Consider the following 16,775-nt stretch of genomic DNA (forward strand, 5'->3'; position numbering starts at 1 on the left):
GTAGTTTTAATGTCTGAGCCATTTAAGAATTTACATACTGACTGGCACTAAAGTTAAAGTTTCCTTTTATTTAATATGAAAAGTATATTAAACTAATATGCTAGAATATGTTGCCCATTTTTGTAGTCTGAGAAGAACAGTTGTATATGACACATGAACAAAAATAAAAATTTCTACAAAAATAAAAAATTCTGCACAGACAAATGGATACTTAGAGCAAACCATATTGGATTAATCAGTAAAGCTACCACAAGGAAGTTGAGTTATGTTCTCTATGAAAATCTTAATTTAAAAGTGATTATAACTTGCTTCACACATTAAAGGTGACGCAGCATTAAGTCTCTTTCCAGTGCATGTAATGAGGTCTATAGCACGGAATCCTTAGCTGCAAACCTCAAAAGCAGTCATGGCTTGGAGGAGATGAACATTCCTCTAGTCTGTGCACCTTACAGATATTCCACTCTTGCCAAACACATTCACGTAGTAAAGCTTCCTATAGTTGCACACTATACAAGCTTAGGCGCTGATTTAGGAAAGCATCCCTATTTAGGAAGATCACCTCAGTGGGGGTTTATTTACTTATTACTTATGTGATTAAATTATACCCTTCCAAATGAAGGCTCAGGGCAGATTACAGTAAGAGAAACAAAACAACTGAAAAGGTTAACTAGATTAAAACAAAATAAGAAAAGAAAAGAAAAGAAAAGAAAAGAAAAGAAAAGAAAAGAAAAGAAAAGAAAGCAGAGACACAATTAACAATATCTTCGCCTAGCTTTGTTTGCTAAGTGCCTGCCCAGATAGAAAAGTCTTCTAAAAGATGTCCAGATACGGGCTCTAACAAGCCTTAAGAGGGAGGGAGCTCCAGAGCTGAGGTGCAAGAGCTAAAAATGGGCTCCCACGCATTTTCATCAAGTGGATTTGGCATACAGACCGCACTTACTAACACCCTTGCTCAATGCATGATTTTCCAAAACCCAGAAATATAGTTTAAACCAGTTTTCTTCATTCTTTAGTGAGGACTATTTCCATGAAAGACACTGTTTTTTTACCTGTAAACCTGTTGAAAGAGAGTTATGTAAATGAAATTAATGTAAATATCACAAACTGTATGTGCTCTGCCTCATACCTCCCCTCTTTAACTCAGCTCTCCCGGGGAGTGGGAAGGGTCTTTGTGCCTGGCTGGTTGAGGTTTCCCAGCCAATACACTACTGAGACAAGAGGCGTCTTGAGGCCGGTCCGATCATTGGCCCGCCCACCTGTGTAGAGCAGTCCTCCGACATGACTAACATGCCTGAAACCTCTTTAAGTGGCAGGCACAACCTATGCTCCACCACACTATATAATAAGAAGAATCTAATTCAAAGGAATTAATATTAATTTACATTCATGAAAAGTGGACTTCTCCCACTTTCTGTCTCACTTTCAGACTTAGCCTGGTTAGGAGGAGCTTTGTGTCAAAAGGAAAAGAGTAAAGTAACATTAGATTGTGAAATCATATACATATCCCATTCCACACCGTTAAACACAGAAGGATATACATAACTGAGTTATTAAATCACTGGGACTTCAGCATATTCTAATGTTCCACACATGCGTAGAGGCTTTGAAAAACAGAAGTGAACCTAAGCAACAACTCTTTTTTTTTTTCTATAAGGAAATCTATAAGGAGGAGAAATAAGCATGATGACATTTTTGGCATTATGCATATTGAATTTAAGCATAGAATCTGTTTTTATACATTAACATTCATTTAACTTTGTGCCAACAGTCAGACTCTGGGAAAAAAGATTTCTCTATTAAATGGCTGCTAAGGGAACAGAGAATATTGCGACATATTAGCATAGTTATAAACAGAAAGTGAAGTTCAAAGAAAAAATGATAGTGTTCTAGCTCATATAGTGTACATCAGTAAAACCAATTAATATATGATGGATCAGAGGGATACCAAATGCTCTTTGTTAAGTCAAATGCTACAGCAAAACGAGCACCTATATAGGAATCTAGATAGATAAATATATACAACTGCTAACTACAGTCCAGTTGATCCACAGAGCCACATAAAAGTAACATTACCCAACAGCTGCAGCAGTCCATTCCCATGTGTGCTGGAAATGCTTCTGTGATTTCTCATGAGCTTTTCCTGCCACCCAGTTCCAAGTCAGAAAAACAACTGCCTCTGATAAATCTCAACTCTCTCTGGAATCTGCTACCTCTTCCTTTCTTTTGTTTATAAATAATTCTTCCTGCCTTCAAAATAAACAATGCTACACCAAACAGATATTTTAAACCATTCCCAAGAGGATCTCCCTTGCCCTTTTACCAGCTGTTTGCCTCAACCACTGTCTTCAAGCTAGGCAATTGAATATTTCTATATCACATCATTTATAATGAAGGTGGCAAAAACGAAGTCCAAACAGTAAGCTGTTTGCTATCATCATGCAGTTATATTTTATTTATATATAAAAACAGTGACTCTTTGCACCTCTCTGCCTCTTCTGTGCAACAAAAAATCTGCTCACTGAACAGAACTTTTCCACAAGAGCCTTAAATTTGTACGGTGACATTTAAAATCATAAGAGACATAACAGGATGTCACCTGAATCTTGAAAACAAATGTAAACAATACATTTTCCAGGTTATTCTAACAGAATCTTCAGTACTTTATTTAACTGCTACTTTACTTCCCCTTTTTTAATGACACTTTTTCCCCAGAAAAAGAATCAAAAGAATCTGTGCAATGACTGTATTTTATTTTAAATTGCCATTATATTACAAAGCCATTTAAGAACTGGGAAATTACAGACCAGGCCTGAACTTTGTACCTGGAAAGATGCTGGAGCAGGTCCTCAAGGAATCTATTGTGAAGCACCTAGCAAAGAACAAGGAGATCAGAAACCACCAGCATAGATTCACCAAGAGCAAGTCATGCCTAACCAACCTGATTTCGTTCTATGATAAGGTGATAGGCTCCGTGGATTGGGTGGGGGAGAAGAGTAGTGGATGTGATATTGTTATAAAAACATATAATAGCAGTGAATTCTGTGATCATTACATTTTGACTGGAAGTCGTACGTAAATTTATAATTCTAAAACACATTTACAAAATCTTCTTAACATACAGAAATCTATACTCAGAAATATCATCCATCCTCTATCATAACCTCTTGTCACCTTCTACATACAACAGCATGCTGACAGAATTATCACTAGTTAAAACTTGATGATTATAAATCACATTGTGCTGGGTAAATCTGACAAATATTTTGCATTCACAGTGAAACAGCCATTGTCTCATTTGTCTTGGGTGGGGTTATACAACTATAGGCACTAATCAGAAATATTGCAAGTTTCTAAACAAACAAAAGGAACAAATCCCTCTGTTGCTCAACAGCAAAATTCTTCACTTTAAAAGGTTTGTTTAAAAAAATATATTGAAAAATCCCTGAATTTACTTCCAATGTTTTTCATAAAGTCTCTAGTGAACTTTCCCTTTAGCAGTCCATTGAGTCCCAACATCTATAAATGCTTTCAAAAAAGCATTTTTTTTTATTTTCAAGCACTTTCCTGCTCTTTCCAGAATCTCTAAAATCGTTCAGCTCTGCTGCCAACTGAAAGAGCCATTATGCTTGCAGATTTCTTTAGGGAGAAGCTAAATACTTGAAATGCCACTTTCCTTTAGCAATACCTACAGATTTTTAAGCCAGTCTGAGTAGGTTGTTAACATTAAAAACAGCAGTAAAATTTCTTTAAAAATCAAATTAGTCATTAAGGACAATTAGGCACCCATCTCCCACGGACAGTCACTTCTACCCTGGCTTCATCTAAGCAGCAGCACTGTGCCCAACCTAGTTAACTGTCCAATGTTGCAAGATCTAAATGGGTAAAATGCCTGTAAACCCTAAGGGGAGTTCCGTCATTGTAATTTAGAAGATGTGTACCTAACATTAATAAAGGTTAGTACTGAACTGATGTGAGGAATTCAGTTGAGCATTTTACACGTCCTTGAAAAGAAAGGTCTCTGCCTTAAAAAGCTCATTAGACAGTTAAGCGAAAGGATGGTCCAAACATTAGGGCACTTACCTGAGATTCTGAAAACTCAAGTTCAGTGTTCAGCGGTATCAGGGCTTCCTATTTGACCATGGACAAGCCATTATGTCTCTCTATGCCTCAGTTTTCCATCAGTAAAATGAGAAGAGTAGCACTTCTCTACTTCACAGGTGTGTTGTGATGACAGACACATTGAAAACTTTGAGGTACTCACCACTAGGCTAATGAGACAATATAACTCCCTAAGGAAACATTCAGAGACCAAAGGTAGTAAGAGGGGTGGGGTCAGATGGTGAAATAAGTTTTCTTTCCATTTTTCAATTTTTAAATATTTTTCTTATCTTAGCTTTTACTTCAATACCTTAGCCATTACAAGTTGGTGGGCAGATGAAGTATGTGTTAATATCAAATATACTTTAAATGAGGAAAACAACAAAAATGAAGGTCATCATTCATAGAAACTATGAATCTATGAATCTTTCATACCAATACTCTATAATTCAAACAAACTATTCTTGAAGCATATGTTTAGAGAGCACTCATTATAAACCAATCTGTGGTCTTCAACCTGGAACAGTTAGAAAGCAATTATAAAATAATCCCAAACAAAAAAGTAATTCTGGATAAAGTGGTACTTTCAGATACACTTTAGAATATAACAGTTTCCATTATTCTGTAGCAGGCTTACCTTTCAGAGCTTGGGTTGAATCCCAGGCTTGAGATCCTGCTGTTGTGATTGGTGGAGCCCATCCACCAATCAGAAACCAGCAGGAGAAATAAAGCCACGCCCCTTTCCTGAGGTGAGGGGGAGAAGAGCTCCTCCAGACCTGATTGAAGACTGTAAACTGTCAGGTCCGGAAGACTTCAGGGGCAGAGCCCTGGAGCATATAAAAGGAGCTGCGTGCCCAGCACAAGGGGCAGATGCAGCGGGGGACTCAAGAAGAACAGAGCCAAGAAAAGCTGGGGAGCTCTCCCCCTTTGGGCAATAGGCCCAAGGCTCCTGAAGCTACCACTGGAGGAGCAGCCTTAGGAGCAGTACAAGACTGCTTGGGCTGTTGATGGCGCATAAGGATGGTGCACGGAGACCCAACCCTGGGAATGGCGTGAGACTGCTCCGGCCCATCATGGTGCACAGTTTGGTGCACGGACCCTAGGCTTTGGGAGCCACAAGCGGTGGCTTCAGCCTACAACCCTGGCAAGGCCTTGGGGGCCGCAGTGAGGCAGCTCAGTCCCCATCTAGCAAGCGGCTAGGTTTCACAGTGTGCAGGGCAGTGCGTGGGTCTGAGCCTTGGGAGCCAGAGAGTAGTGGAGGCTGCTTGGGTTAGCCATCTAGCATGAGGACAGCTGGCCAGAACCTGAAGGGCCTGGCCTGTACTAAGAGAGCCCTCAGTGCCGAGCCAGGGCATGGGGAAATAGTAGTGCTACAGCGTGAGGCTCAAGACCCAGGAACCAGCAGCAGTGATGCAGCAGCTGAAAGGAGCTGAGCCCTCGGTACCCAGAATGGGGCACAGGGTGGAGAGGAGCCCAGCAGCACAGGAGAGGCCTGGAGAGGCGCTCCAGCAGAGGAGAACCCATCAAGGTGCACCCTGACCACCGCCACCTGAGGAAGCGTGAGTCATTGGGCCCTTGGGTCCCACAGGGGAAAGACATTTGGGGCAGGCAAACCCAGAGAAGGGGCTAGTCAAGGCCCTAAGGGGAGGGGCCCCTGGTGCTTCCTGGACACCCCCAAGGGACCCCATTGGAAGGAGGGCTATCTCTTGCCATGGGTCAGGGACTGTATTAAGGGAACAATGTTATTAAGATTGTTCATGTTTGCACCTTATATTTTGCGATTGAAATGTTGTATTGTGATGTTGTAAATAGTGTTATTTAGGGTTTAACCTTGGTTATGGGTTAATGTTCACTGTGTAAATATATGTATATGATATTTAGTTTTATGTTTATGTATATTATAATGAATAAATTGTATATAGTTAAGAACTTTGAGCTTGGGCTAACTCTATAGAGGAAAGAGGGATCTGCTCGAAATTCTGGCATCCCTCTCACAGCACCCCCTCCTGCCTACCCATCCCATCCTATTGGGAATAGGGCACACCCTTGGGTGTACCCAGGTTATAATTCCTAATGATCTGACTGACTTCCTGTAGCAGCTGCACTGCAAACATATAACAAAATTAAATTAAAACTAGTAAATCATTCATGACCATTCTCTATCCACATAAGAAGGGGGGCCAGAAGTTGCCTTTACCCACAGGAAGATGTAAAGGCAGCTTAAAGTCAGTTAACTAGTATAGCAAGCATTAATTTAAATATTACTTAAATCAAAACAGTAAACATAGGAATAGGAAAGATCAAAGTTTGAACAGAACTGTATATATTCCATAAGCAAAACCAATTGCTTTCATTTAGGTCCCAAATTTAAGTTATAAAAAGGTTTTGGGGGCTTTTGTTTGTAAAAGAAATATTTGGTTTTCCCCTATTCAACTGATTTTTATTTATTTAGCAACAACTTTGAAACTGTATAAAAGAAAAAAAAATCTCTCCCACAGTAGCCAAGGATAAAATTGAAAAACAATTATTTAATGTTATTATAAAAGACGTAAGTCATACAAATATGGACCTGAAATTACAACTACGTGGACCATATTTTTGGCTATACAGAGTTCCCTTAAAGTCAATAGGACTCTGTATGGATCCGGGAGTACACCAAGATTGACCAGATAGCAGACTGAAAGCTCTAAAAGCATTAAGGGACAATCTAGTAAATTGTTCATAACTACTACCTGTCACCATGAGCAGCCAAAACTATGAAGGTTTGTCCATGGACATAGGCATCCTAACACCAAATAACACTTCAGTTTAATCCAAAAAGAATTCAACTAAGCAAACTCTCTGGCACTATAAGCGGGCAAAACTCCATCAACTCAAATGGAATTTCACCCATTTAAATGAGCAAATGATTTGATGCAGACCAGACATATATATGGGGGGGCAGGGAGGCCTCCTCTCTCACCCATTGACTACAGCTCCATTCATTCCACTTCTCCCCCACCTGTCGCTCACTCACTGACTACCTCAGTTTACATTCTCACTGATTGGCTTTCTCACATACATACTGGCCTCTGGCTGCTTTACTATTCTATCCAGAAAAAAGCACTGACAACTGCAGATGTTTCCTCAGCCTGATGAAGGGTATCTGTACCCAAAAGCTTGCAAAGAAGAATTTTTCCAACTATTTGAGTTGGTCTAATAAAAGATATTAGATTTACCCAAAGAACCTTGTCTGCCTATGTCCATAGACCAACATAACTACAACCTACACTCCTGTGAGTATACATGCATGCACATAATAAAAGAGCACTTATGAGTAGACTTTACAACAATGATCAATAATTCCTATCCTTCAGAATATGTACATATTCAAATAGTTTCAATCTTCCTCAGGGTTTGTCCCCAGTCACAGACTTGGATGTATAGAGAGGTCGTTATTATACTATAAGTGAAATTAATAATTGAGGAAATTGTATATTACAGAAGATTTTAACTTCTTAGATATATCAATTAGGTAACAAATTCTGACAATAAGTTCAGATATTTTTACCTAAGGGAGCTGATAGGTTTCTCTATCAAATGGCTACTATACAAACAAAAGGCAATGCAATTTTAGATAAGTTTGTGTAATTAGTGAGGAACTTATAAAAGATCAGTAAAAGATTAATAAAACATATAAAAGATTATGGAAAATAATCTTGGATTGAGTGATCATGAGCAGATTTCAATTTGGTCAGCAGAATACACAAGAATAAGAATATTAACAAGAGTACTGGACTCAGAAGGAAAAACTGAGAAACTAATGAAATTAGAGAGATTGGCTGGACTCAGGAGCTCAAAGACATAAATGCAGATGAGACCTGGAATTACTTTAAGTCAAAGTGCAAACACAATATAAATCCCCAAGCAAGAAAATTGGTAGAGAAGGGATACAGAACTATTTTGATGAACAAGTACTTTAAAATGGATAGTAAGAGTAAGCAGAGACTCTAAGGAATGGAAAAAGAGATTGATCAGTAAGGGAATTATCTTCTAGAGGTCACAAAGCACAAAAATAAAGTAAGAATGGCCAAAAGCTTAGCTGAACTGTACCTTACAAAGAGAATCAAAATGAACAAGGGAAAAAAGGGTTCTTCAGTCACAGAAATAAATAAATCAAAAAAACAACTCTGAAGGAAAAATTGGGACCAATATACCCTTAATCAAAGCACTGGCCAAATATTAAACAAATGCTTTGCCTCAGTCTTCAATAAGGACAAAGGCATGTGAGGATAATATTAATCATATAATTATAATCATAATAAGTATATGGTAATGACCACAACTGAGGTGGAAGCCAAATTTAAATTGTTCACCGTAATGAAATCAGCGGTCCTAGGTAATCTTCATCAGGGAATATTTAAAAAACCAGTATATAAAACAGAACTCTTGTCATGCAAATATTCAATGAATCTGTCAGTTTGGGGATAATATCCTATGAATTGTAAAGGAACAAGTAAAGTGCTCATATTCAAAGGGGGAAAAAGTAACCTAAGAAATAACAGGCCATTTAATCTAAGTTCAATACTATGTAAAGTTTTAGAACAGATACTGAAGGAAAGAATAATTAGTTATATGGAGCCAAAAGGAAAATGGGGCAAAATGTAACACTCAAACAAAGATAATCTCAGACTAAGTTAATATCCTTCTATGGCAGGCTGATTGATATCTCAAATAAAAAAATGCAATGGACCTAATTATGTATATGTAAAAAAAGCAGCTGAAGTATCAGTCAATATCATTAACTAAAATGGAGAAGATCAAGAGCAATACTATAAGAAGCTGGGTAAAGGGTAGTTATCAGATGGAGAGGGTTTATTAGTGGTTTTCCTTAGCATTCCATCTTGTTCAATTTTTTAATTAGTGACCTTGTATAAAAACTAGACGCCTACTCTTAAATTTGTGGATGGCACAAAGCTCAGAGGTATCACCAATATAGAATCCTACAAAAATAATTATCCTATAAAAGAGTATTATCCTATACAAATTATATGAAATTAAATATGGTATTTACTTGAATACATTTAACCAGGAAAAAAGCCCCTTGTCTTGGATTTGAGTATAAGGCAACAGGGGGCAGGCAACTGATGTGGCTGTGAGTGCAGCTCTGGCCCCAACCTGGAGTCAGGGCTAGAGCTTCAGCTGCAGCTGCTGCTTGTCCCCTCCGCCACTCTGCCTCTTGATCATTCCCCCTGCCTTCTCCTCAGCCCTGAAGTCCCTCCCCTCTCCCTCCCCTGCCCCAAGGCTGGTGCTGCTACCATCACTGCCACAGCCATGCTGAGATACAATTGAAGCAAATATGTGTTCCTTGCCACAGGCTGGAGTGGGGCCAGGGTCATGCCAGAGCCAGAGGGTATGTGGCACAGGTGGCCAGGCAAGCAGAGGCAGCAGGGTGAGAGACAGTGAAGGGCAGCTTGGAGGGTGGGGGAAAGATGGTACGGGATAGGAATAGGGCATAAGCAGGAGGGTTGGGTGGGCCAAGTGGCAGGGAACAAAGTATGGGGGGCAAAGTGGAGAGGTCAGGCAGCTTGGTACCCCCCACTGCCTCCCTTCTACGTTTCCCCCTACTGCATTCCCCTACTGGCAATTCTCCTCCGAATGCAGTTCAGTAGGCCATTAGCCTTCTTCACAACAATGTATCCTATTCCCCCTCCTGCATTCCCCACCACCTGCCCCGCCACTGTCTACTCCACCACCTCTCCCCATACTGAGTTCTCCTACCTTCCCCACCACCTGCCCACCTTACAGCCTCCCCAACCACCTGTCCCCCAACAGCCTTTCCCCAGCAACAGCAAGGGGAGGAAATATAAGATGACCCTCCAATATTTAGATTCTATACGTGGAAAATAATAACAAATTCTTATATTTTCGATGTAGAAAATCTAATTATTGGGGGTTCATCTTAAATTCAGACTAATCTTGGATTTAAATAAACACAGTAGTATGAAGGGCAAAGTCATATACTTAGGACCACTGGCAATGCATAGAGGGTGCACGCGGGTGCATGTGCACCCCCTGAGTGTGGCGGTGCACCCTGTACAAAAAGGTGCCACTGACACTGCTGGTGGCATCTGTGGGTGTTCGCCACTCACAACCCATCTCCACCCACCCACCCTTCCCATCGCTGACACTGCCGCCGGCATCTGTGGGGGGTCCGTGATCACCGCTGCCCACTGCCGACACTGCCAGCAGCATCTGCGGATGGTTGCTGACCACTGGTCAGCGCTTACCACCTCCCCAACACCTCCACTGCCAACCATGCCTCCGCTGCCTGCTGGAGCTCGCCATGTCCCCAGAGCCACCGGGGCCACACAGCATTCATGCTTAGGACTTAATACTTTTGCTATAACATGGAGGGGGCTCATAGTCTGAAGGTGACGGAAGGAGAGAGATCTGGGTATGTTTACAGATTCTAGGAATATCATAAACCATCAGGTAACTCAGTTCTGAAAAGCCAATGCAGTTCTAAGGTGTAATAGGCAGAATATTTTTAGCAGAGATAGGAGTGGATCAGTAATATTCTATAGGGCACTAGTAATACTCCATTTGGACTACTGTGTACCATTCTGGTCACCTATATTAAAAAACAAAGATTAATTTAAACTGTAACACATATAATGAAGGACTGTTAGGATCATTAGAGAAACTGAGAATCTATTTTATGAGACATTTTATAACAGCTTTGCTCATTTAGCTTATCAAAACAAATGTTGAGAGAGGATATAATTGCTCTTTATAAATATCTTTAGTATGTGAATATTATCAGGGAAGGAGAAGATCTATGTAAGTTGAAAGGCAAGACTGGTACAGGATTTGGTAGGTACAAACTTGTTCTCAACAAATTTAAGCTGGAAATTTTTCTAATCACCAGAGGGGTGCATCTCTGACCTGCCTGGGGGCAAGAAACATCAGTTCTTTCATAATGGAATTTGATCAATTCCGAGAATGGACAGCATGATAGGGCATGTTAGAAGAAGTAACCAGACTCTGGTTCTTTATGTCTGATATCTTCCTGAGGAGGTTGAGAGGAAACTTGACTGCTGTGCAGACTGTTTGTAGGTAAGGTATGTATCCTATCCTTCAGGCTTTTCCTGGTTTTCTGCTAGGGCCACAAAGAAATGTATTTCCCCTGTGAATACTATATATTTTTAGCTTTTGTTCTTTCCCCACCTTCCTCTAAAGCAAAGAACACTGACTGCAGCAAAGTATAAAACTCACTTCTGTTTTGGTGCTCCTATATCATAGAATAATAGAAAAGTAGGGTTGGAGGACTATATGACATCAGGAGGTCATACAGTGCAATCACCTGTTCAAAGCAGAACTGACCATCCCCAATTAGATCATCCCAGCCAGGGCTTTGTCTTAACAAACTCCAAGGATGGAGAGTCCACAACCTCTCTGGGTAACCTGTTCTATCATGTTAACACCCTCCTAATGAGAAAGTTTTTCCTAATTTGTAACCTAAACTTCCCTTGCTGCAACTTGAGACCATTGCTCTTTGTGTTGTCATCTGCCACCAGGGACAACAGTCTAGCTCCATCCTTTTTGGAAGCACCCTTCAAGTAGTTAAAGGCTGCTATTAAATCCCCCCTCAGTCTTCTCTTCTCCAAACTAAATAAGCCCAGTTCCCTCAACCTCTCCTCATAAGTCATGTACCTCAGCTCCCTCACCATTTTTCTTGCCCTCTGCAGGACTCTCTCCAATTTGTCTACATACTTTCTGTATTAGGGGGCCAAAAACTGGACATAGTACTCCAGATGTGGCCTCACCAATGCCAAATAAAGACGAAGAATCTAGGGGTGTGTGAAGCAGGCCATATTCGATTTAGAGTCAGCCTGAATCAGGGAAAGTGTTTCCATTTGTTCATTAGGATCACTGTCCCTGATTCAATTTGGCCAAATCTGAATCTGAAGATTTGATGCTTATTCAGAGAATCAGAGATTCGGCCATAGACACAGCTTGAAATGTTTTTTCTACGTACCTCAAGGTACTTGGTACGGCTCATGAATACTGCGATGCTGGGGTGAATGGAGCAACCCGCAGAAGCACCCCCCGCCCACGCATGCTTGGCGGTGAACCCCGAAGTGGACTGGACGTACTTTGGATCTACTTCCAGGTTTGCTGCTGAGTGTGCTGAGGGGCCCTCCTATGGCTCAGTGATCAGCTGTGGGGGGATCCGGGTGCCCACCCAGACCAAGGAGGCACCAGTCGCTAAGCCAGGGAGAGGCAAAGGTGAGGCCCCCCTGCACACTCTCCAACAGACCCAGAAGTGGACCAGAAGTGCTTCTGATCCACTTCCTGATCTGCTGCTGAGCGTGCTGGGACCCCCCCATGCTCCCCTGGGATGCTCCATCTGCCCCAGCATCTTAGCATTCACAAGCTGCCTTGAGGTATGTAGAAAAAACATTTAAACCTGTGTCTATATCTGAATCACCAAATCTTTCTAAATCTCTCCAAATCGATTCAGAGGGTTCCAATTCAATTTGGAGAGATTAAAGGGTCTCCTGATTTGATTTGGAGATTCAGCCACCAAATTGGGCCAAATCTCCTTTGAATCAAATCAGGGACCAAAGCTTTGCACAGCCCTAGAAGAATCACTCACTCAATCTACTGGCAGATCGCCAGTAGATTGAGTTCAATCTACTGGCGATTGCCAGTATAAGCAGTTCAATATGCTATTAGCCTTCTTCACAACAAGGGCATACTGTTGGCTCATATTTTGTGGACTGTTCACTGCAACTAACAGGCCCTTTTCTGAAAAGCTGCTTAGCCAATTGGTCCCCAGCCTGTACTGGTGCATGGGATTTTTCCATCCCATGTGCAGGACTTTGCACTTGTCCTTGTTGAACCTCATGATATTTCTTTTGGTCCAATCCTCCAGTTGTCATGTTCTCTCTGAATTCTAGCCTTACTCTCCAGCGTATCTACTACTCCCCCCAGCTTGGTGTCTTCTGCAAACTTGCTGGGTGCACTACATCCTATCTTCCAGGTGACTGATGAAAATATTAAACAAAACCAGTACCAGAACTGACCCCTGGGGCACTCCACTTGATACTGGCTGCCAACTAGACATTGAGCCATTGACTTCTACACTCTGAGCCTGATCCAGCCAGTTTTTTATCCACCCTATAATCCATGCATCGAATTTCTTTAGCCTGCTTGTGAGAATGTTATGGGAATGTTGTGGGACAGTTTCAAAAGCCTTGCTAAAGTCAAGGAATATCATATCCACTGGTCTCCGTGCATTCACAGTTATCTCATTGTAGGAGGCAATCAGGTTGGTCAGGCATGCCTTGCCTTTGGTGAATTCATGCTGACTCTTCCTAATCACCTTCTTCTTCTGAAAAACCTCTCAGATGTCTGTTTTTTGGGCCTTGCAGTCAGTGTCAAACCAGATTTGTCATCAGACAAGAATTTCCCCACAGGTCAGATTGCAACGGCTTGATGTGGTTTCTCTTCATTCTTCCTCTGTAGGACTGGCCCACTAACTCAGGTATGGCTCACTAAATCAGCTCATCTAAGCATATTTTCCTTAATAAATTCCATATTGGTGGTGCCTTTGTCCTGCCTTCTTTCTTTCACTCGTCTGCTATCAGTTATATTTTACCAGGTGTTTTGTGCTTATGGTATGTAGGGGCCAGAATGGATGTTCTTTTTGGACTCTTGAAAAATATGGTTCCCTGCAAATGGACTGGTCTTCATGGTTTAGGAGGATACTTCCAGTCCAATGCTCCTATGAAAGTATTAATCGCTACATTTTTTCCTTAAAGTATTAGGTAATTTACAGTAATTTGGCATAATAGTAACACTAATAACCAATAATGAAATATGTAACTTATTTTTAAAATAAGTGAAGATCTACTAGGTCATCAGTGATACGTAAATGATAGGAAGTTATGTAAATGTTTCTCCTTTAAGAGATATAAATCCATGCTGTACTATCATCTATGCATCAATAGTTTTATTCATTATCATAACTTTAAAAAACCTCATTCTTTCACATTAGGTCTTATATAGAACCACTTTACAGCACTTTCCATTTAACAATTAAACATTCCTGCGTTGACTAAAAGTTATTGCCATATGACAGCTGATGGGTAGTCATGAGCTAAAAACATGCACACAGTAAAGAGAAATAATTCATGACATTTGGCTCCAAAACTGTAGACCTCTACCAAGTGAGCTATAAGGCAACTGGAAGGAGAGGGATGAGATAATTTTAAACAATTTTGACATATCATCAAACATTTCACAAAGGTATATTACAGTGAGACCTAAATGTGAAAAAGTTCTGTTCTCCTTGAAAGTACATATGGAAAGTATGGATAATGCTGTTCTTTAAATCAAATTTTCAATTCAGCAGGTAAATAACAAACAAACAAATTGGGGGCGGGACTTCATTTGTACCTCAGTATATTTTGTTTTACCTGAGTTCTTTTACATTCTTAAAATAGTTTAATAAAAATCAAATCAATTAGGAAAAATATTTGTATTCAAAATTTCTAAGATATTGAAGATAATCATATACTATATGTTTGGACTGTTTCAGAATGATTTCATTTTTATACCCAAACAAAACAACTTTCCAAAACTTACATGAAGTTGAAAAATATTTAATTTAACTTGAAACTGTGCACTTCCGTAAAAAGTTTTGATTAGTAATCTTGCCTAGTTCTAGTTCTGGGACCTATAATTATGGCCCTGTTACCTCAATACTGATGCAAAAATGTTTTGGGTTTTTTTCAATTATTATAAAGGCAAGCTATTACAAACTTGCATTTATCTTTTCTGAATTTTACCTGGGATGGTTGGAGATTTTAATCACTTGCATCCCTGAATAGGTATTCATGGATAATGATTAAGATTAGATAAACAAGAAATGGTAAGTCTAGGCTGCATATTTTAGTAGTGTGAGAAAATAATTTTGATACTCACTACCTCAATAATCCATAATCCATTACTGTCAGGACCTCTGGGGCTCAAACCTGGGTCTTTTGGGCTCATGGGCAGAGGCCTAGGCTGTACCCCCAAGAAGCAGTTTGCAGGGTGCTGGACCCAGCCCATCCGAGGGCCTCCCACAGGGTTCCCAATGGGGGATCAGTTGACCTAGGGGAACCAATGGGAGTCACAAGGCCCTGGTGGGAGGGCTATAAACTCTTCCATTTCATGCAGGGCCTTGTCTCTGAAATGACTTCCAGTGCCTCTTGTACCTAATTCAAGTATCCCAGCTCCTGCCTCTGCCTCAAACCCTCCAGCCCTGGACCCCCACATCTCACTCATCCTGCATGTAGATTTCTCAGCTCCTGACCTCTGGCCTTGCCTTGACAATGAACTAAACTGGATCTCTTGGCACAAACCCCTGGACTCAGAGCAACACTTTGTACTTTGATCTCAGCTTGGATTTTGGACCTATGGTATTATAAACCTCCAATTTCTGAGCCTTGATGCCCCCCCCCCCCCCCCCCCCATGCCCAGGTCATATCTGACAATTACCTGCATAGCATATAAGATACAAATTAGATGGGTGTCATTGTCCTCAACTCCTTTCCTACAGCTCCAATACAGCACTATATCTGATAATCATCTGACTGTCCATCCCAGCCCCCGGACTACACTGAGATCCTGAATTCATATGATCTCTGCGGAGCCGTCTGACCATAGCTGAATGCACAGTTTAATACAAATCATGAGATACTCCTCCTGCACAAAGTTGTATCTTTGCTACAATACCACTTGGTATGGGAGCACACTTGTGTTTTAAGTGCATCTAGTGTATCCTAAGGGTAACGTGTGACATGGTCCATAGTGAATTTGAAATAATTGTAATTTAGTGCAGATTTTGCCTGGTTGCATAGTTACACCCTGGAATAAATTCTAAATATCATTATTACAGGGGTGTAGGTTGTCGTTTTGTTAGTCTAAGGACATAGGCAGACACGGTTCTTTGGGTAAACCTGATATCTTTTATTAAACTAATTCAAATACGTGTAAAAAAAAATCTTAGCAAGCTTTTGGATTTAAAAACCCTTTTTCGGGCTGAGGAAGCATCTATCAGAGAGAAAGGCCATAGACTCTCTAAGATCCAACCACCAAATAGTAATAAAACCAGCAGATAAAGGAGCAGCCATAGTCATCCTTAACCATGAAGACTACATAAAAGAAGCCAACAGACAATTCTCTACCATCACCTACTACAAAGAACTTTGGACTCGGTGATCTATTGAGGTCCCTTCCGACCCTAACATCTACAGGAAGATCCTACTCCTCTTTTCACCTCGAAACTCAAAAATACCGCCAAATCATTTCCATTAGAACTACAAAAAAAACCTAAACCTTGATCCCCCTACTACCTAACCCAGGAACTTTTTACATGCTCCCTAAAATCCACAAAAAAGGGAACCCTGGCAGACCTATCGTATCCAGCCAAAAAACCCTAACTGAGGAAATATCAGGTTTCGTTGAATTAATCCTAAAACCGCTTGTCGCCCAAAGAGTGAGTTTTGTCCAAGACACTACAGACTTTCTGTGAAAACTTAAAAACATAGATCACCCTCCCAGCAACACCCTCTTAGCCACCATGGATGTTACCAGTTTATATACCAACACCCCACACTGGGATGACATCCAAGCCTGCCTTA

This window comes from Alligator mississippiensis, chromosome 2, assembly GCF_030867095.1.
Source record: "Alligator mississippiensis isolate rAllMis1 chromosome 2, rAllMis1, whole genome shotgun sequence".
NCBI classification, from domain to species: Eukaryota; Metazoa; Chordata; order Crocodylia; family Alligatoridae; genus Alligator; species Alligator mississippiensis.